General features: G+C 34.9%; 1 pseudogene; it reads left to right on the plus strand.

Moving 5' to 3' along the window:
- The first annotated feature begins 12,216 nt into the window (after positions 1-12,216).
- LOC141573834 (60 kDa heat shock protein, mitochondrial pseudogene) lies at positions 12,217-15,593 on the plus strand (annotated as a pseudogene).
- Positions 15,594-24,127: the final 8,534 nt, after the last annotated feature.

A 24,127-nucleotide genomic window follows, 5' to 3' on the forward strand; every position in this document is an offset into this window, starting at 1 on the left:
GTCTAGTCTCAAGTTCAATAACAAAAAATTGAAAATGTTTTAAAGAACAATCTTGCATTGAGTTTACTAACCACACATCTATGCATTCTGCATATAGTGCTGCTAGACAATAGACCTTTAAAATTACATACAATTTTTAGGCAATAACTTGAAGGTTTCCACACATGTGCATAGTACAACTTTTACATACAAATGTAACTTGGAAAACATTGCACATCTTAATTTTTCTCTAATATAAAACAACTGCTTAGAGAAGTGATAAAAGTGTTATATTTCAGAATTCCTCATGGTAATATATACCCATATATCATAAGATTTACAAGTCTTACATGATAGCATCACATGGAAAGAGAATTAAAAATCTTGAAATTATCAGTTTTATTCAAAAACAAAAGTATTATTCCTTGAGACATGGGAATTTGATGTTATGATTAACAATCTGCAATCATTCTCACCATCTTATTTAACTACCCTTTCCTTTAAACCAACTTAAGTCTTATTTTCCCCTCACTTTGTCTTTTCTCTTGATTAATACCCAATCCCTATGGGGACACAACCCCAAAGTACTCTGCTTATAAAGCTTCCAAATTATCACATGTAATTTTAATTATGATTAACTACCATGGGTAAAACATTCATTACAAAGGGAATATAATAATCCAATTACACTTACAAAACTCTTTTTGGCTTAGGTATTTACCTGTCACCCTGGATTTTATTTCTCAAGCCTAGTTACCTAGCAAAATACTCCTAAGTAATTTCAGCAATTTTCTGTGAACATGAGAGAACTAAGAAACTCCTAACACCAGCTCTCTAATCTGCTGCTTATTCTCTATCCCCAGCTGCCCTTTAATCATTTACAGTTAATATAATTACGTGTTTATTGTGAATGTATATGAAGAACTACAAATATAATAAATGTTACATTTGAAGGTGAAGGGGGAAAATCATCTCTTGGAAATTTTCAAAGTAATTATTTAAGAATTATTTTCACAGCTGTTAGACCCTTAAGTGTGATGTAGCTAGAAAATAAGCAGATTTGGGGGAGAGACTTATTGATGAGAACTCTTGGATATGAGCTCTCGCAGTCTGTGAGCACTGCTGAGAGGTGAAGTCTGCCCATCCCCAGAAGGGTGGTGAAATGATGTCCTGGGAGCCCTCTGTAGGGGAAGACAAAGAGAACTTGGCCCTGTCTCAGGCTAGCACAAGGTCAAGTGCACTGTGGCAGCCTGACAGAAACAGCTGCATGAGGCAGGCTTGCATTTCCAGTATTCATAAACATGAGGCTTATGTCAGGATTTCCTATAAACCAGATTCGGCCACACAGGAGAGAAAGAAACTGTGTGTGTATAGGTTGGAGTTTCCCATCACCCCTTCTTCAGGTTGGATTCATTTGCAAAACAACTCACAGAACTCAGAGAAACATTTTACTTACTGGATTACCAGTTTATTATAAAAGGATATAACAAGAGAAAGGACAAAAAAAAATCACATGATTATCTCAATAGATGCAGAAAAAGCATTTGATAAAATTGAACACCCATTTATGATAAAAACTTTTACTGAAGTGGGTATAGAGGGAATATATTGTGACATAATAAAAGCTATTTATGACAAATCTACAGCCAGCATAGTACTCAATGGTGAAAAGCTGAAAGCTTTCCCCCTAAAATCTGGAACAAAACAAGGATGTCCACTCTCACCACTTCTATTCAATACAGTATTGGAAGTCCTAGACATAGCTATTAGACAAAGAGAAGAAATAAAAGGGATCCAAATTGGAAGAGAAGAGGTAAAACTGTCTATATGCAGATGATATACTATTATATATAGAAAACTCTAAAGAATTCACACAAAAACTACTAGAGATAATTCAGCAAGGTAGCAGTATACAAGATTAACATACAAAAATCAGTGATATTTCTTTACACTAACAATGAAATATCAGAAAAGGAATATAAAGAAACAATCCCTTTTAAGAATTGCATCCAAAAGGATAAAATACTTAGGAATAAATCTGACCAAGGAAGTGAAAGACCTATATGCAGAGAACTATAAGACACTGACTAAGGAAATGGAAAGATATTCCATGTTCTTGGATTAGAAGAATTAATATTGCTAAAATGGCCATAATACTGAAAGCAACCTATAGCAATCAATCCCTATAAAATCACCCAGGACATTTTTCACAGAACTAGAACAAATAATCCCAAATTTATATGGAATCACAAAAGACCCAGAACTGCCAAAGCATTACTGAAGAAAAAGAATGAAGCTGGAGGAATAACCCTCTCAGACTTCAGACAATACTAGAGCTACAGTAATCAAGCCACCATTGTATTGGTACAAAAACAGACATATGGATCAACAGAACAGAACAGAGAGCCCAGAAATAAACCCACAAACTTTTGGTCAATTAGTCTTTGACAAAGGAGGCAAGAACATGCAATGGAGTAAAGACAGTCTCTTCAGCAAATTGGGAAACTGCTGTTGGGATTAAAAAAATAAAAAACCAAATTTATCTACAAAACAGAAACAGACTCATAGACACAGAAAACAAACTACAGTCACCAGGGGGAAAGGGGTGGGGAGGGATAAACTGGGAGTTTGATTTGCAGATACTAACTAATATACATAAAATTGATAAACAACAAGTTTATACTGTATAGCACAGGGTACTATATTCAATATTTTGTAGTAACTTTGGTTAAGAATATGAAAATGAATATATGTTCCTATGTGACAGAAGTATTGTGCTGTACACCAAAAACTGACACAATATTCTAAACTGACTATACTTCAATAAAAATAATTAAAAAAAAAAGGTATAATTCAGGAACAGCCAGATGCAAGACATGCATAGGATAAGGTATGTGGGAAAGAGCACAGAGCTTCCATGATCTCTGGGAGCACCATTTTCCCAGCATCCCCACATGGTCACCAATCCAGAAGCTCTCTGAACCCTAACATTTTGGGTTCTGATGGGGACTTTATTACATAGGCATACTTGATTAAATCATTGACTCTTAGTGACTGGTTAAATCTGCAGCCCGTCTCTCCTCCTCAGAGTGCAGGGGGTGGAGTGAAAGTTCCAACCCCTAATTATATGGTTGGCTCCCCTAGCAACCAGCCCCCTTCCTTAGGATGCCCCTTAGCATCCTTAGGCGCTTTCCAAAAGTCACCCCATTAACATAAACTCAGGAGTTGTTGAAAGGGATTTGTTATGAATATCAAGACACTTTTATTACTCTTATTAGGAAATTCTTATGGTTTTAAGGAGATCTGTGCCACAAATAGAGATAAAGACCAAATACATATTTCTTATAAATCATATAATCACGATGTATAATCTATCAGATAATGGAGGAATTCTAGCAGAAAAGAACTGGGGTGACCCAGAATTCCTAAAGACTGTGGTAAATTTTATCTACCTAGATCATAGAAATTATAGAACAAAAGGGCCTAAAAGGGACTCTTTAAATGGCCCAAGAAAGACTTCTTCCCAAAGTTAGCTTTATGCCTCTGTCTCAGAGTGAGAAGCTAGCTTCCAGTGGGAAATCCTTTCCTATTCTCTTCTACTTCTTTCCCAAGTCTCCTGGAGAGAAACTGGCTAATGAGATTAGAGACTGGGAGAAGGAGGGAGGAAGAGGAGAAGCACAATACAAAGAGACAAAAATCAACCCATTAGCCCTCATTCTGACAAAGGCTTCTATTGACAGCAAGCTTGAGCTAGTTGAGAGACCTGCCATTAAAACAAATTCAGAGTTTAGATTAATAACTTGTACTCAAAATTCCAACTTCTTAACTGAGATTATGTTTGTAATTTTTAGAAAAGCCACTGTTAGTCTGGGCACTTAAAAAAGCAGACACCAAGATTTTAAATATATGTGTATTTATTTATATATATAATTATTATGTATTGTTATATAAATTATTATTTATTCTTATTTAAAAAATTAAACTATTATTTTTATATATATATAGGCAAACTCCTATGAAGAAAAAGAGCTTGGAGCCAGAGAAGATCCTTCAGACTTGGAAGCAAGCCATATGCCTGTCTCCCTGAAGGAGACAGAGGAAAGCATCTCAGACCACAGACCTCTCTTAAGAAACTTTTCTCCAGGTTGACTGAGAATCTTTGAGTAAAACTTGCCCATTAGAGGAGCCCTATATCTTGCATAAATTACCCTTTTTTAGTACACCTGTTGTGTGTAATCATTGACTATGAGTAGCCCGTGCGATTCAGTATTGGATCCAAAAGGATCCATCAGAAAATTAAGCTGCTTGCCACAATAAGATACCTGAATGACACATTCTTATGACATCAAAGTCATATACTTGCTTGAATTTTCACCCAGGGCACAGGAAATGACTCATTAAATAGATGTTAAAAAAAATCATAGGAGGTAAAACGATAACAGTATTTTTAGTATATCAAAAGACATGTAATTCAAATACCTGTGGTTTAGATAGGCCACCTATGGTCCTGATGGAGGGGCAGGAAAAGGATCGGTTGGGGCGTGCTGAGCTTCAGAGGCGGCTCAGAGAATGGCAGAATCAGGCCCAAGTCGCTGCACCCCGACCACTCCTCCCAAAAGAAACTCACGGGTTATCGAGAGAGATCAGAGGAAATCCTGGGGCGAGAAAACACCTACGTGCCCCCACCCCCACCCGACCCCCGGTGCCAGAATCTCCTCCTATCTTGCAAACACTAATCCTCCAAGACGACTGTTTCCCCTTATCCCCTCTACAATTCCACATTCAGACTCACAGCGCAGCAGCTCCTGGCCCGGACGCCCAGTCAGGTGCGAGGGAAGGGCTGCGGCACACAGGCCGCAAAGCGAGAGGCTGCGCCAGAGGCTGGCGAAGAAGTGGACTGCGCATGTGCAGGTTGCAAATCTCGCGCCTTTTGGGAGCCGGAAGTGCCCGAGGCAGGAACAGAGGCTTCCAGAAGCTTCCAGAGGCCGCCGTCCCTAGTCAGCAGAGGTGCATGGCTGCGGCAACCCGGAGGTGCTCTGGGACACATCCTCGGGGCCGAATGTCCGGGGCTGAACGTCCGTCCTAGCAGTTGTGAGGTAGGAGACCATCGCTGCCTGTTCCTTAAGTCTTTTCTCTCAAGAGCGGCTTCAGGGTAATAGTCTCGCTTTCTGGCCTAGCTCGCGTACAGACACCCTGCTCTGTGGGAGCTGGCTCCTTCGCCTTTTATTTTTATTTTTTGGCTTTTAAAACTTTATTCAGTTAGAAACCTTTATTAGAGACACTGCTGTATTCCGGGGTAGGTGGTGGCCTTGACTTTCAGAGCGGCTCTGATCTTACCCCTTCCCTGGGCAAAACAAACCAGACATTTCACTCCCCAGCAAAGGGATGCGGGCTGAAAGTCAATGCCAGACAATGGAGGGGGCCTTGGACCTCCGAGTACTCACCCCAGATGGAAAGATTGGGTCACTCCAATGCAAGATGAGAGTTTGGGGCTCTAGGTTCCCCTCGCCTTGGAAGAGGAGTGGGGAAGTCTCAGGGATTCTTTGAGGGAGGGGGAAGCAAGCACCCATCTCTCCATCTGCATGTAGGAAAATGGGACAGAGGCCCAATCCTACCAGGAGGCTGGGCTGGGACAGGGGATAGGAGACAGCTGTCTGGCATGGGTTCTCTCAAGCCAAGGTGGGAATGAGGCCACTTTAGGAGGGTGGGAAGTTGGGGAGTTTTGTTTTAAGTCTTCTGATTGTTTTCCAATTTGTGGAGTGAGCTTAGGATGGGGGCTGTGAGTGGCCTGCCCTCCCTCCCAGTATCATTCCTCGTCAAAGTTCTGATTCAGGAGGAAGTTGCAGCCAGTGTCTCTGGTTGGTTGGTTTTGTTTTATTTTTTGCTTTTTGTTTTTCCACAAGCAAAGTAGTTCTGGATCACCAGGTTCTCTGGGAAGCCCAGGGCTTTCAACTTGCCTATAGTTTCTTTCTCCTACATTGTCACTTGGATGGAGTTCATCTTCCCGGCCTCCTCACTTATGGACCCATTTCATGCTCCACATCCCAGATATCCACCAGCTCCAGGGGGCTTATTTCAATATCTGAATGAATTTCTCCTATTGCTGACTAGTTTGCTGCAAAAGCTGAGGGTTCTCCTGGCTCATTAAATGAAGGGCTGTACATAGACTTTAACTAACTTTTGACATCCTACAGCAAAAATCAATTTCATATTGTAGAGGGGCAAGAATTTTTTTATTTACTTGTCTACGTTGGCAGATACAGGATGATATTAGTGGGTAAAATTTTTTCTACACATTATAAAAATATTCTGACTGAAATTTTATGTGCAACGGTTGGACCTAAGCACTGGGGAGGCAGCAATGAACAACAAGAAAAGGAAAACAAAAATTTCTGCCCTCCTATTATGCTTAAATTTGATTGGGAATAAAAAACAAAAATTAAAATTATGGAAAAAGTACTTTGATGTAATTAAATATATATGTACATATACTTTACATACATAAACACACACTTAAATACACATGTAAAATTTTGACACTTTGGGCTCTAGGAAACAAACTTTAATGTCATTAGATAGTTATTGGAAAAACACAAAACATTTACACAATGCTTAATTAGGAAAATAGATTTTACTATAGCATAGGGCAGATAAAACTATTTTAATTTTTTAATTGAACTATAATTGATCTGCAGTACTGTGTTAGTTCCAGGTGCACCACATAGTGATTTGATATTTCTACACATTACTAAATGATCACTGTGATAACTCCGGTTACCATTTGTCACTGTACAAACATATTACAGTATTATTGACCATATTCCCCATGCTGTACCCTGCATCCCTGTGACTCATTTTTTTGTAACTGGAAGTTTGTACCTCTTAATCCCCCTCACCATTTTTCTCATCCTCTCATCCACCCTCACCTCTGTCAAACACCAGCTCTGTGAATATCTATGAGTGTTTCTGTTACATTTGTTCCTCTGTTTTATTTTTCAGATTCCACATATAAATGAAATCATATGGAATTTGTCTTTCTCTGTCTGAATTATTTCACTTAGTATAATACCCTCTAGGTCCTTCCATGTTGTCACAGTTGTCAAGATTTCATTCCTTTTTATGTCTCATATTTCATTGTAGATATATACCACATCTTCTTTATCCATTTATCTGTTGATGGGTAGTTGGATTGCTTTCACATCTTGCTTTTGTAAATAACGCTGCAACAAAATAGGGATGTATGTATCTTTTCTAATTAATGTTTTTGTTTTCTTCAAATACTCAAATGGAATGGTTGGATCATATGATAGTTGTATTTTTAATTTCTTAAGGCATCTGTTTTCCATAGTGACTGTACGTGTTTACATTCCCTTTTCTCTACAACCATGCCCAGGCTTCTTGTTCTCTTTTTGCTAATAGCCATTCTGACACGTCAGAGGTGGTAGCTCATTGTTGTTTAGGTTTGCATTTCCCTGCTGGTTGTGATGTTGAGCCTCTTTTTCACCTTCCTGTTGGTCACCTGTATGTCTTCTTTGGAAAAATGTCCTCTGTCCCTTTTTTAATTGTTTGGGTTGGTTTTTTTTTTTTTTTGGTATTGTATGAGTTCTTTGGGTATTTTGGATATTTACTCCTTATCAGATGTGATGCATTATTTGCAGATATCTTGTCCCATTCAGCCAGCAGCCTTTTCATTTTGTTGATAGTATTTTCTGTATGCAGAAGATTTTTAGTTTGATGTATTCTCATTTTTGATTTTTGCTTTTGTTTCTCTTGCCTGAGGAAACAGATTTTAAAAAATGTTGCTAAGACCCCTGTCAAAGAGCTTACTACCTATGATTCTTCTAGAACATTTTTTTATGGTCTCAGGTCTTGCATTTAACTCTTCAATCCATTTTAAGTATATTTTTGTATGTATATGAGAAACTAGTCCAGTTTGATTCTTTTGTATGTAACTATCCAGTTTTCCCAACTCCATTTATTAAAGTCATCTCTTTTCCCTAGGGTATATCCTTGTCTCCTGTGTTGTAGATTAATTGACCGTATGCTTGTGGATTTATTTCTGGGCTCTCTGTTCTGTTCCCTTGATATGTGTCTGTTTGTATGTCAACACCATAGTGTTTGTTTGTTTGTTTGTTTGTTTAAATTGAATTACAGTCAGTTACAGTGTGTCAGTTTCTGGTATACAGCACAATGTCGCATTCATGCATATGCATACATATATTAATTCTCGTGTTCCATGCTACTTTGATTATTGTGGCTTCATAGTATGGTTTGAATCAAGGAACATAATACCTCCAGCTTTGTTTCTCTTTCTCAAGAATGTTTTGGTTATTCAAGGTATTTTGTGTTTCCATACAAATTTTTTAATTATTTGTTCTAATTCTGTGAAAAATGCCATTGTATTTTGATAGGAAGTTCGTTGACTTTGTGTACTACCTTGGGTAGTATGGTCATTTTAACAACATTAATTGTTCCAATCTATGAACAGGGTACATCTTTCCATTTATTTATGTTATCTTTAATTTCTTTCATGAATGTTTTATAGTTTTCTGAATACAGGTGCATTATCTTCTTAGATTTATTGTTTTTGCTGCAATTGCAAGAGACTGTTTTCTTAATTTTGTTTTCTGATCATTTGTTACTAGTACAAAGAAATGCAACAGATTTTTATATATTAATTTTTTATCCTACAACTTTACTGAATTTATGTTTTAGTTCTAATAGCTTTTTGGCAGCATCTTTAGATTTTTTTATGTATAGTATCATGTCATTGGCAAATGGTAACAGTTTTACTTCTTCATTTTCATTTTGGAAGCCTTGTCTCCTTTTTTTTTCCCCAGTCTGATTGCTGTGACTAATATGTCTAATACTGTGTTGAATAAAAGTAGTAATAGTGAGCATCCTCGTCCTGTTACTGATCTTAGAGGAAAAGCTTTCAGCTTTTCATCATTGAGTATGGTGTTAGCTGTGGGCTTGCCGTATTTGGCCTTTACTGTATTGAGGTGTAGTCCCTCTATAGCCACTTTGCTGAGTTTTTATCGTTAATGGATGTTGAATTTTGTCAAAAGTTTTTCTGTGTCTATTGAGATGATCATAATGTATTTATTCCTCAGTTTGTCTATGGGATGTATCACATTGACTGATTTGCAAATAGTGAGCCATCCTTAGGTCCCTGGGATGAATCCTACTTGGTCATGGTGTATGATCCTTTTATTGTACTGTTGAATTTGACTTCCTTAATTTTTTTTGAGGATTTTGCATCTATATTAATCAGTGATATTGGTCTGTAATTTTCTTTTCTGTGTGTGGTGTGTTTGGTTTTGGGATTAGGGTGATGCTGGCCTTGTAAAATGAGTTTGCAAGTGTTTCTTCCTCTTCAGTTTTTTTGAAATGGTTTTAGAAGGCTATGTATTAACTCTCCTTTGTGTTTTTGGTAGAATTTACTATAAAGGTATCTGATCCTTTCAGTCCTGGGCTTTTGTTTGTTGGGAGTTTTTTTTGTTTGTTTTTTTGTTTGTTATTACTGATTCAATTTCATTATTTGTAAATGGACTGTTCATATTTCTTTCTGATTTCAGATGTGGGAGATTTTATGTTTCTAGGGACTTACTCATTTCTGCCAGGTTGTTCATTTTATTGACATATAATTGTAGTAATCTCATCTAATCCTTTGTATTTTATTTCTGATTTTATTTCTTTGGGCCCTCTCTCTTTTCATCATGATAAGTCTGCCAAAGGTTTATCAATTTTGTTCATTTTTCAAAGAACCATCTCTTACTTTCATTGATCTTTACTACTGCCTGTTTAGTCTCTATTTCATTTACTTCTGTTCTGATTTTTATTATTTCTTTCCTTCTACTAACTTTAGGTTTTGATTATTCTTCATTTTCTAGTTCCTTCAGGTGTATAGTTAGGTTGTTGAAAATTTTTCTTGTTTTCGGAGGCAAGCTCATATGTCTATACACTTCCCTCTCGGAACTGCTTTTGTTGCATCCCACAGACTGTGGATCATTGTGTTTTTATTTTCATTTGTCTCCAAGCATTTTTTTTTTCATTTCCTCTTTGATTTCTTCAGTGACCCATTGGTTGTTTAGTAGCATATTGTAGCATATTGTTTAGCCTCCACATGTTTGTGCTTTTTGCAGGTTTTTTTTTTTTCTTGTAGTTGATTTCTGGTCTCATACTCTTGTGATCTGAAAAGATACTTGATATGAATTCAGTCTGCTTAGGTGACTTCCACTACTCTGTCTTCTAGTTTGCTGATCTACTCTTCTATATCATGTAGTCTGCTATTGATTTGTTACAGTGCATTTTTTATTTCAGTTTTTGTAGTTTTCAGCTCTGTTTGGTTCTTTTTTATATTTTCTACCTCTTTGTTAAACTCAGTGTGTTCATCCATTTTTCTCCTGAGCTCACTGAGCAACTTTATAATCAATAACTTGAATTCCTTATCAGGTAGACTTCTTATCTCTACCTTCACTTAGCTCTTGTTTAGGAGTCTTACTGTGTTCCTTGTGAAAATGTTCTTCAGTCACCTCATTTGCCTGATACCTGTTTTTATTTCTACAGATTAGGTAGGTCAGTTATGTTTCTTGATCTTGGAGAAGTAGCCTTATGCAGGAGACATCCTGTGGGCCCCAGCATGCTCCCGTCTGGTCACAGGAGCTTTATGCTGAAGTAATGCTCCATATGTGGGCTGCATGAGCCCTTCTGTTACAGAGTTGACTGCTGTGAGTATGCTGGTAGCGGGAACTGTCCTTTCATCAAGTTGTCTGCAGCCTGCACGTAGATGGGGCTGCATCATGGGGCACTGCTTGTTGGGTTCTGGGGTCCTGATGCCAGCCTGCTTGTGGGTAGGGACTAGGCCCACACATGAATGGCTGCTTTACCTAAAATGTCCTAGGACTGGAGCTGACTGGCTGGTGTGTTGGTAAGCCCCTACTGCTAACTCCATTGTGGCACTTGGCAGCATGAGTGTCCTCTTGGTAGAACAAGCTCCCCAAAATGGCTTCTACCAGCATCTGTGTCCCAGGGGTTCTCTTTTGCATCCTACTTCTCTGGGAGGCTCTCCAACATCAGCAGGTGGGTCTGACCCAGTGTCCTTTTAAATTACTTCTTCTGTGCTGGGTCTTGGAGCATGTGAGACTTTTCCTGAGCCCTTTAAGTCTGAAGTTTCTGTTTTCTACAGCCTTCTGTAGAAGCCTTTACACAAGCCCCAGTGGCCTTCAAAGCCAGATGTTCTGCTGGCTCATCTTCCCGGTTCAGGTTCCTGCAGCAGGGAGCCTTGGACCCCATGCTTCTTGGGGAGAACCTCTGCAGTTGTGATTATCCTCCCATTTGTGGGTCTCCTACCCAGGGATGTGAGTCTTGACTGTAGCACTTCTCTGCCCTTCCTTCTTGTCTCATTGTGGTTCTTTATTTATAAATTTAGTTGTGGAAAATGTTTTCTGCTAGTTTTCAAGTCCTTCTCATCAACAGTCACTCTGCAAATAGTTGTCATATTGAGGTACCCATAGAAGGAAATGAGCTCTGGGTCTCCCTACTTTGCCATTTTGGCCATGCCCTCATTCCAGAGCCTTTTTAAATTAATACACTTCTTAACAGCATTTGTTTGAAAACATATCACATGTTTTTCTTCCATGGGAAATAAAGTTTATTGAAGCAAAATTAATTGTTAATTGCAATATATTGTTTGATAAAAAATGCAAAGGCTCTCTTAAGGCTGTTGAACAAGGATATTGCTCACTCAAAAGCATTAGTCTGGGTTAAGGCCTGAGGAACTCTTTGATTAGTGAATTTAACAAATTTTATTTGAGTGAGTTTATGTCTTAAGTTTTGAATGTGCAGAAGGCTCTTTGCTCTATTTTTAAATTAAGTCAATTTCAACTCAGTTCTCAGAGAACTTAGAGTAGATAAAAAATTGACTGCTTGATAAGTCAGATATAATACCTAAAATATAACTTTCACATTTTATTTGTAGGCTTCAGGAGTTCTTAATTTGCAACTACAAATTTTGATTCTGTTTTACTCAATAGAAAATTGTGTTCAAATGTATCTGTTCTAAGAGCATGAAGTAGTTTCTATAACATAAATGTGAGATGAATTTTACCCCTTTAGGCATTCCATTCAAGTGTGTTCAAATTTAAATTTGTTTAACTCAGGATTAAATGAATAACAAGGGAAAGGAATTTAGTTTTTCCTCACTCACCACAGATGCCCTGCTGCTGCCTGGCAGAAATGTTTCAATTACTGACAGTCCTTCCCCAGATAAAACCAATGTCCAAGGCACTGGCTTCTCATCACACTTAGACTTATGCCAAATATGTAAACTTGGTTACAGATTTCTATTCTTAATGCTTCACGCTGTACACCTTTTAGCTGATGCTGTAAGCTGTTACTGTGGGCCAAAGGGAAATGCAGTGATTGTTGAACAGAGCTTGGGAAGTCCCAAAATAACAAGAGATGATGTGACCATTGCCAAATCCACTGATTTAAAAGATAAATACAAAAATATTAGCACTAAACTTATTTAAGATGTTGCCAACAGCATAAATGAAGAGGATGGGAATGATATGCTACTGCTGCTGTGCTGGCAAGTTTTATTGCCAAAGAAGGCTTTTAGAAGATTAACCAAGATGCTAATCTAGTGAAAATCAGGAGATGTGTGATGGTATCTGGTGATGTTGTAATTGCTGAATTTGGGAGGTAGTCTAAACCTGTGGCAACCCTTGAAGAAATTGCTCACGTTGTTGGGAGTTTTGCAAATGGAGACAAATGCTACATCATATCTGATGCAATAAAAAAGGTTAGAAGAAAGAGTGTCATCACAGTAAAGAATGGAAAAACATTTAATGATGAATTAGAAATTACTGAGGGCATGAATTTTATTGAGGTTATATTTCTCTATACTGTATTGATACATCAAAATGTCAGAAATGTGAATTACAAGATGCCTATGCTTTGTTGAATGAAAGAAAATTTCTTCTTTTCAGTTTATTATATCTGCTCTTAACTTGCCTGTGCTCACTGTAAGCCCTTGATCATAACTGCTAAAGATGTTGATGGAGAATGTCTAGATACACTTGTTTTGAGTAGGCTAAAAGTTGGTCTTCATGTTATAGCAGTTAAAGCTCTTGGTTTTGGTGACCAAGAAGCATATTAAATAGAAAGAAGCATATTAAAATCTTAGCTATTATTCTGATAGTGCCGTGTTTGAAAAAGAAGGATTGACTCTAAATCTTGAAGTTGTTAAGCCTCTAGACTTAGGAGAAGTTGGGGAGGTCATTGTGACCAAAGATGATGCCATGCTCTTGAAAGAAAAAGGTGACAAAGTTCAAACTGCAAAACATATTTAAGAGATCATTGAGCTATTATATATTACAACCAGTAAATATGAAAAGATAAAGTGAAATGATCATCTGACAGAACTCAGGTGGAGTAATTTTGCTGAAAGTTGGTTGAGACAGATGGTGTTGAAGTGAATAAAAAGAGTTACAGGTGCTCTCAGTGTTACATGAGCTGCTGTTGAGGAACGCATTGTTCTGGAAGGTGTTTGTGCTCTGCTTCAGTGCATTCCAGCCTTGGACTCAATAACTCAAGCTAAGGCAGATCAAAAATTGATATGGAAATTATTAAAAGAACACTCAAAATTCATGCAAGGACCATTACTAAGAATTCAGATGTTGAAGGATCAGTGATAGCTGAGAAAATTAGGCAAAACTCCTCAGGAGTTGGTTACAGCAGTACACTTGTAGATTATGTGAATTTGATGATAAAGGAATCAAAGATCCAATGAAGGTTGTAAGAGTACTTTATTGGATGATGCTGGAGAGGCCTCCTGGTTAATTATAGCGGAAGATGTAGTCACAGGAAGTTCTAAAGAGAAGGACCCTTTAATGGGTAGAATGATGAAACGGGAGTTGGTATGGGAGGTAGCATGTTATATTTCTGAAATAGTGCTTAACCATTGTTACTGAGTTGTGAAGGAAGCTCAAGGCAGCGTTCCTCACCAATAACTTCAGAGAAGTCAGTTGAAGGAAATGAAGGAAGAAAAGGTGGCTTATTGTATAAGGAAATAACTATAACCATCAGTTACTAGTTTCAGTGGAAAACATATAATGGTTTACTGCTGCCACTGCCCATGCCTACAGATAACTTATCTTGTTTTTCGTATGTGAAAGACAAAAGAGTAAAAAGACATTTGTACATTCCCAGTAACAGTGCAAGAGCCATGTCCCAGTGAACTGCCTTCAACCTAAATCACTGAGGAATTTTTATTACTATTCTGTTAAAACTAGAATTTTAGTACCTGTCAACGTCAGATAGGAAGTTAGGAAGCAGTCTTACTGTGGGGAATAAAAATAATTGTGTACAATGCAGAGAAGTAGTTAATTATGTGACAACCTTTCTGTAATAAAAATCTGTTTAAAGTTAAAAAGATAAAATTAGTTTTATTTGTGACAAAAAATCATACTAAATTTTGGCATAACCATAAATATTTCTACAATAAATGTGACTTTTATTAGGAAATGAAGTAAGTATTCCTGATAATTAAAATTATGGACAACATGGAAATAGTTACAATATATTTCGGTAGGTAAAAAACTGGTAAATTATTTCTATGTATGGTAATTGTTTCTAGCAAATAATATGTTGCTCATATTGATTACTAATGTGAAATATAGAAGTCTTTTTCTCATATTTAGACAGAAAACTTCATGAAGAAATGAAGCTACATATACACAATCTTCAGTACAATTAATCTACATATACTAAAAATGTGAAACTCTACATTAACCATTTTAATACTTTTAATGCCTTAGGGCCATTTAATCCCTATTATGCCAGTGGGAAAATTAAAATACAATGTTATCAATTATAGAAGAATTCAGTTTCTTTTGACTGAAGGACCACATTTCTGCCACAGGTCTTTATTCTTTTTAATCAATTTTAGTATAGTATAATTTTTCCTACAATAACTATTTCAGAAGCATAGTATCAGGGAAAGCAGTACTCCAGAGTTAAAGAAGATACAGTCTTTACCTTCCATCTTGAGAAAATAAGAAATGTATACAGAAAAGTTTAATGATAGTTTACTAAATGCTGTATGTAAAGAAACTATAATGAGAACATAAGGAAGGGAAAGACTGAATCTGACTGAAGGTTGGGAATTGGATTATTCTGGTCTCTTTTGGTGAATTCAAATTATTTTGAAGAAAAAAATACTTTTGGCTCATATAACTAGAAAGGTAAAAGAAGCAGAATAAGTCTAGACAAGGATGGACCAAGAAATGTAAAATAGTGAAGACTATCTCAGCTCAGACTTATTGCCTTATTGTCAAGCAGCTTATTGCCAGGTAACTGGAAAAGTATCTCGAAGCTTGCTATCTCAGAGTTTTGTTATGGTTGAAAAATCCACAGTATAAAAAGCATGTGTATAAGAAAATATGGAAAACACTTAAGCAGTAGTTGCAAATTAAAGAACTGGTATGTATATAGTCAGATGGGCAGTCTGACAGGGTTAAGTTATTGAAGTTGGCTAAGTTGAATTCTGGAGTCAGTCGGCATTGGTTTACATTTTACATTTGTGTTCCTAGCTACTTTATCTTCGGTGAATCTCTTAGCCTCTCTCAGTCTGATTCTCCATGCCTTAGCAAGGACAGGTCTTGTCAAATAATAAAGGGTCAGATACTCTATATGAATGTTATTGTCATGATCATTTATTATAGAGACATTGCTTGAGGAAATAGGTCTTTTACTTTGTCTGAAGGATTGCAGAGATGGAAATTAGAATCCAAGAGGAGAGATTATCTTTATTTCCATAAAGATACACAATAAGTTGTAAAACACTTTATTTCCATAAACTTTCCATTGACATTCACCCTCATGTCTACCTAACCACCAGCGTTTGAATCCCATACATGTCAGTGCATCATTCCACTCAGCACATATGCATGAGGTTATTTCAGTCCAATCTAAAAAATATATTTTGAACACACCTCTCTTTGCTATTCAAGAGACTTGTTTACATTCAATATTTCCAGTTTTCCTCCTTCCACTGTGTTTTAATCCCACTATAACATTATTGTAATGTCTTATGCTCATGTATAATCTATAATATCTTAAACCTTTGGTAGTGGAAATTTGAGGGTATGAGTATATTCAGCTTTGTTAAATATTGCCAAATAGTTCTTCAAAGTAGTTTTGAGAATTTACATTTCAATATTAGTGGATTATGGATTCTAATATTCTATATCCATGACTGCATGTGATACTGTTAAATGTTTTTTGTTTTTTTTGTGTGTGATGTTTGTTGTTTGTATGTGTGTTTATATAGGTGTGTTTATTTTTGATCACAATAATAGAATGATAATGCATAATTTTGAGGTTTTGCTGATTAGTAGTGTAATTGAAAATAATGTTATATAATTAGTTATTGATTTTTATTTTACTTTTATTGTTTTTTATTGAATTATATAAAATACCTTCTTATGTTTTGGATATTAATTGTTGGTTACATGCACTCAAACATGTTTTCTGTCTGTAACATGTTCTTTCTATCAAACTTTTTGATACAAAGACGATTTTTATATAAAGATATCAAATACATTATTTTCCCATGATATCTTATTTAAGAAGCCATCTCTCCAGTGAGGTCATAAAGTTATTCTTATACGAATGCTTCTAAAGCTTTTCAACTTTTAACTTACGTATTAAATATTTTAATCCATCTAATGCTGATTTTAATGTGGAATTTAGTTTACATTCCCTTTTGTCCAGTTAAGTAATTTTTGAGAAACCATTTATTGACTAGTCCATCCTTTCTCCATTAAACAGGAGTGTGACTTCGGTCATATATCCAGTGCCAATTTATTTTTCCACTCTATTTTATCCTGTTGACTTATTTTTTTATACCTGGACCAACTCTACATGGTCTGATACATTACAATTTTAACTAGCAATAAATGATCCAATGTGAAGGAAAAAAACATCTTTTAAAGACTGAAGAATAAATAGAGCTTCAGAGAACTTTTAGAAAATACCAGATGTACCAAAATATGTGTGACAGGCATCTGAGAGGACTGGGAAAAAAGGAGTAGAAAAATAATGTGATAAAAATGATTAAAATTTCCCAAATTTTATGAAAAACATTAGTCTGCATATCCAAGAAGCTTGATAAATTCTAAACAGGATAAATACAAAGAATCCACACCTAGAAATTTATGGTCAAACTGTTGAAAGCCAAAAGTGAAAATTTTAAATGCAGCAAGAGAAAAATGGTTCATACACAGGAAATCAGTACTATTGAAGGCTGTTTTATATTAGAAATAATGGCAGGCAAAAGGCTGTGGAAGAATGTACTCACATTATAGAAAGAAAAAAAAAGGTCTTCCTAATTTCTGGATATGGTGGATATGTTTGTTACGTTGATTGGGGTGATGGTTTCATGTATGTTTCAAAATCATCAAATTGTATACTTTAAATATATGCAGGTCCTTGTGTATCAATTATATATCGATAAGGCTGTTAAAATAATACTTCCCATATGAAAGTGAAATAAAGACCAGATAAACAAAAATTGTGAAAATTTGTTGCTAACAGACCCACCTTACAAGAAATACTAAAAATACCTTAGATTGAAATGAAGTAATATCATGCCATGTTATAAAGAACAACAGAAATGTTAAATATGTAGATTATTTATGTCTAGGGGAGGTTGTCTAAGTCTGGTAGTAGAAGATGAAAATAATTTTTAATTGAGGTATAGTTGATTTACAATATAAGTTTCAGGTATACAAAATAGTGATTCACAATTTTTGAAGGTTATATTCCCTTTATAGTTATTATAAACTATTGGCTATATTCCCTTTGCTGTACATTATATCCTTGTAGCTTATTTATCTTATACATAGTTCATATCACTTAATCCTCTACTCCTGTCTTGTCCCTCTTCCCACTGGTGACAACTTGTTCATTCTCTATATCTGAGACTCTGTTTCTCTTACACTATGTTCACTGGTTTGTTTTATTTTTAGATTCTGTATGTAAGTGATAATATACAGTATTTTTTTCCGACTTATTTAAGCATAATACCCTCCACATCCATCTATTGTTGTTGCAAATGGAAAACTTCATTCTTTTTTGTGGCTGAGTAGTAGTCCATGGCATATATGTATGTAACTGTGTGTGTGTGTGTGTGTGTATACTACACATATGCCACTACTTCTTTATCCATTCATCTGCTGATAGATACGTAGGTTGCTTCCATATCTTAGCTATTGTAAATAATGCTGCTATGAACATTAAGGTGCATACATCTTTTTGGATTAATGTTTTCATTTTCTTCAGATACATAGCCATGAGTGGAATTGTTGGATCATATTGTAGTTCCATTTTTGCTTTTTTAGAGTAACTTCCATACTGTTTTCCACAGTGGCTGCACCGATTTACATTCCCATCAACAGTGTACAAAAGTTTAAGAAGGGAGTAATTTTGAATGAACATGAAGGCAACTCTCTGGGGTGATGGTAATAATTTAAAATTAGATTGTTGTGAATTGCACACCCATATAAATTTTCTACAATCATTGAATTGTATACTTAAATGGGTGATAAATTTTATGATATTAAATTCTACCTAAATCAGTTTAAAAAAAAATCAGTGTAATCTGTCATATTTAACAGAATAAATAAGCAAAACCAAGTGATCATACTACTGTATGTTTAAAAGCATTTGAAATAACTCAGTATGCATTAATGATAAAATTTCTCTGCATTTTAAGGAGAGAAGGAAACATCCTTAACCTGACAATATCGACAAACTCACTGTTGGTCTCATATTTAGAGAAAGTTTAGATGATTTCTTTGTGATTAGAAACAAGTCATGGATATCTGTTTCATTCTCCCCATCTAAGATTTCACTGGAAGTCCTAGACAATGCAGTAAGCAAGAAAAATAAATAAAATGCATACGGATTTGAAAAATATTGTTTATAATCACAAAAGAAATGGTTATTTACATAGAAAATGCCAAGGGCTGTACCTAAAAGATTCTAGGAATAAAAAGAAAATTGACCAAGATAACAATATACAAGATCAATATACAAAATTGATTATTTTTCTTCTATTAACTAACGATGACCAGTTAAAAGCTGAAATAAAAATTACCTTTAAATTGCTCCCAGAATTAGCAATTTTGGGTCCAAAGTCTAATGTAGTATGTGAAGGATTTGTATGTTGAAAACTACACAGAACTGATAAAAGAAAAAGAATATATAAATAAGTGGAGAGATAAACCATATTCATGGATTTGAAGACTCAGTATAATTAAGATTTTAGTTCCCTCAAATTGTCCTATAAATTTAAGAAATCTCAGTCAAGTTCCAGCAGGAGTTTTTGGGATATCTCTATGTTGGGTCTATCTTGCTTATGGAATGCAAAGTTACTGGATTAGGCAAAATGATTTTGAAAAAGAACAAAGCTGCAAGTCTCTATCTGGTTTTAAGTAAACTATATTAAGCTACAGTAATTAAACTACTATAATTTTTGTGAAAGGATAGACATACAGATGTGTAAAATAGAATACAGAAATAGATGCACATAAACATAGTCAATTGATTTTTACAAAGGTACTTCAATGGAAAAAGAATATCTTTGCAATAAACAAAGACTATAACAACTGAATATCAATATGCAAAAAGCAAAAGTTGATCTTGCCTTTGCAAAGGAGGGAAAATCTTTTCATCTACCTATCTTAGGTTATCCAGTAGTGGCCCTGTAAAAGAGACTGTCCAGAAAAACAGGTTAATGAGAGAAAAACAAACAAGTTTAATAACATGTGCATAGCACTTACAAATGGGAGTACTCAGAGATGAGTAACTCAAATTGGTAAGAACTTGGGTTTATATATCATCTTAGGCTAAAACAAAGGAAAAGGAATTTGGGGTTTCTGGGCAGGGGAAGCAAGTTATGGAAAAAAATAGTAAACATGGGTTGTTTAGTAAGGTTTGCTTTGCAGCTTTAAGTCAATGTTTTCTCCATTAATAAGAATTGTTAAGAGTCTTACTCTTCCTGGTAGACATTTCTAAAGAGACATTTAAAAAGGAGAACTTGTGCTCAGATTTTAGAGCTTTTCCTGTGTCTCTTGGTTCTCAGTGGCCTTTGGCTCAAAATAATCCCAATGTCAAGGAGGCATATGTTGGGGTAGGATAGTCTGGTACCTCTCATTTTATACTTTATACAAAAATTAATTCAAAATGAGTAGTAAATCTAAATGTAAGAGTAAAACTAATATTTTTAGACAAAAACTGAAAAGAAAAATTTCAGGGCCACAGATTAACTCAACTGTTCTTTGTTAAATCATCAAAAGCATGGTTCATAAAAGAAAATCTTGATAATTAGGCTTCATCAAATTTTTAAAAATTGCTCTGAGAAAAATAACTGTTAAGAGAGTAAAGATGCAAACTAAAGATAGAAGAAACTATTTTCTCCATATCTGTTGAAAGACAATGTTAAAGTATTTGAATGAATTTGAATATTTGAATGATGATTTATCACTGAAGATATACCAATGGCAAATATGCACAATAAAAGATGCTCAACATCATTAGGCATTGGAAAACTAAAATAAAACCCCAGTGAGAAACCACTGCACATCTATTAAAGTGAATACATATTTTTAAAATGACAATAGTAAGTGCTGAGGACCTGAGCAGATGTAAATTATGCACTGCTGGAGGGAATGTAAAACAATATTTCTTATAAATTAAACATACTCTTACCATATGACCCAGCAGTTCCATTCTTAGTTATATATTCAGAGAAATAAATACTGCTGTTGACAAAATAACCTGCATGTGACTGTTTGTAGCAGAATAATTTATAGTTGTTGAAATCTAGAAACAGATGTCCTACGGGTGTACATTCATACAATGGCACACTACTCAGCAATAAAAAGAACTTGCAGCAATGCAGAGGAGTCTCAAATGTATTGTGTCCTGAAAGAATTAAAATTCGAGATTACTGTCATACTGTATGATTTCATGTGCGTGACCTTCTAGAAAAGTTAAAACAATTAGTAGTAGCCATGGGTTGAGATGTGGAGAGGATTTGAGTAAAATCGGAGGTTTTTTTTGTTTTGTTTTGTTTTTCAGTTAGGAAACTTCTGTATCCTAGTCATGGTTGTGATTACATGACTTTATGAATTTCTCACAGTTCACTGACTAGAACCATCATTTAATCACTTCTTTATATATAGCTGATGTAACTAAATTATTCTTAGTTATTCAAAAATTTGTAATTACGCTGATCAGAGTCTCAGGCAATAAGCCAGATTGATTATGTAGATAGGGGATCATTACCTAGAAGCTTGTCCAGAAGCAGAAAAGATATGCTCCAAGTAGGTCACAGGTGTGGCAAACATAAGTGATAGGTTCATCAACCTGGAACTGACTGGCTGATGGGAGTCAATCCAGAATGGCTAAACAAACACAGGGACTTGGATTTAAATGTCAACACAGTTGACTAAAATATTTCAAGTTTAAGAAGGCACAAAGGAGATTCCAAGAGTGAAAAACTTAGGATGAGCAATAGATAAGAAAAAGGAGCATAGCAGAAAAAGAGGAGATGAAGAGTATATTCATACAATTCTATACCAAATTTGTTTGAGTGTGTCAGTGTTGCATTTGTCTTATATATCTCCAGGTTCTTCTATTGAGAATCCTAAAGATTATCATCAGATCTCTAATACTCACTGTATCTGTGCCTTCCTTGTCTGTAATGAGTTGGTAGAGTGGCACTAAGAGTTCTATGCTTCTATGCCACCAACAGGAGCAATATTAATCTTTCTCAGCTGTGTGCTGCAAAAAGTAAAATTTCAAAATGTGTAACTCTATTTCAGTTTGCAAGGAAAGCAGTATGTTTGCAGATTTGTACTTGTTTCTGTTTACATAATTTGGGAATCTTTGAAAAAATGATTATAAAAGAACACTTTTAAGTGTTTTTAAGTAGAATAAAAAATTTAGGTAAGCTTGTGACCTGAATTTATTTATTTATCTATTTTTTACTTACTTTCTGGGATATTAAATACTTCTCCCAGTTTAATATAATAACATTTCTTAAGTATATTTAAAGATCAAACCAGATTACAGAATGCTTTTTAAAATGTGCATTGGCATTTTTACCAAATGATGGCATGACAAAGGATATTGAATGCTTTTAAAAACATTAATTTCAAAGACACAAGTGCCTGGATTCATTAAGATATTATTTGGTATCAATTTAAGTTAACATATTTTTAATCTTTAAGGCAGTCTTTTTTTAATCACATTTAGAATTAAAGGAAATGCTCACAAAATATGAAATATACTGTAGTTGATCAAGAAAAATCATTAAAATATTTATATAAATGATTAGTTTAAAATATTAAAGCATAGACTTGCAATTATCTCATTTGGTGACAAACCACATCTGGTTTATTTTTATCTGCTTTGATCACTTACTGTAATTGGTGATAATATTGATTTTAATTAAACAGACCATTTCAAAATTTTATGTATACAGTTATAATTTCTCTAATAAAAATCATAACCTTATATAGTTCATACTTATGAAAGGATTTTCTTAATGTTATAATAATTTTAAAACACATGCAATCCACCATTAAAAAAACAGCATTTTTCTCAAGCATTTCACAATCCAGCTAAGAGCACAAAGCTAGGTCTTTACTAATTTGAACATTACTAGAATGAAAACACATTTATTCAGATAAGAATAAATGAAACAGGATGATTATTTTAGGATATACAATAGCGATGTAATAATTTACAGTAGAGATGAAATGCTTATGAAGCTGTCGGTTCATTATTCTATCAGAGATTGAAAGGGTAATGGCTGTTGAAATTCCTTCTACATGTCATTATATTCTAACTGCAGATATTTCAAACCGTTTACAGTCTGTTGACTCCATTGGTTCATTCACTAAATTCACTCTAAGCTCTTCAGCTTACAGAAGTAATTCCTTTTTATGTGCCCATGCAAAGTTCTAGGTTCTTTTCTGTGTTGTTCTCTTACATTTTTTATTGGTCTTGACCCCCATCTTTCTATCCCAAAATACAGTTAATCAGTGGGTACCAAATAGAAGAAGTAAATAGGGAACACTTTGTGGATCTTTATTGTAGTAAAGCAAATGTTTAGAATAAAAGAAAAGTAGAAAAGAGCAGAATTGAAAAGACAAGTATCAATGTTACTAGGAAACTGAAGTTTCCACAGTCTGATTTTGCTGATTTGTAGACAACAACAGTTTTGAAGCAAAATATTTATTAAAGAAATGCAGTTGGAGAGTAATTATGTAAACTACATCTAAAACTATCTGTCTTTAAGCCAGACATCTCTGTAGTCATGTCATGTTACAATAAAAATGAAAAGTAAATGCTTCTTTTAGAACATTCCTATTAAGTAACTGAGCCTCATTGTTCTCCATAATCTTATATCCTTCCACTTCACACATTTTATGTTAATGTCTATTCTCTGTAAGGATATAAGTTTGAAACCCTTGCAAAATATTATCATCAATTCATTGAAAGGAATATGATCATGCATGAGCTGTGAGAAAAGTCATTTTCTTCCCTTATAATCTTAGCTCTTGCTTACAGTTAAAATGGCAATAATTTTAGTTACCCTGTAATTAATATTTCACATTACTTAATCCTCTCACTTACTTTTTTCTAACAGCATTGTATATAAAGTGTTAATAAATGCTCCTTTTCCAGATTAAGGTAGAAAAGGATCAGAGGGATTACATGGCATTTCTAAGGTCACACAGCTATATTTCAGGAACTCTGACTTTCTAAGACTGAACAATAGGATGAAGAATCTATACTAAAATGATAAACACTACATCAAATGTAACCTCACTAATGCTGTGTTAAAATTATTCTTTCCTATGACTATATAATTCACCTTTTATGGGGTAGTTTTTTAAAATTTTTTATTGATTTATAATCATTTTACAATGTTGTGTCAAATTCCAGTGTTCAGCACAATTTTTCAGTTATCCATGGACATATACACACTCATTGTCACATTTTTTTCTCTGTGAGTTATCATAACATTTTGTGTATATTTCCCTGTGCTATACAGTGTAGTCTATTC

The sequence above is a fragment of the Camelus bactrianus genome, chromosome 18, assembly GCF_048773025.1.
Source record: "Camelus bactrianus isolate YW-2024 breed Bactrian camel chromosome 18, ASM4877302v1, whole genome shotgun sequence".
NCBI classification, from domain to species: domain Eukaryota; kingdom Metazoa; phylum Chordata; class Mammalia; order Artiodactyla; family Camelidae; genus Camelus; species Camelus bactrianus.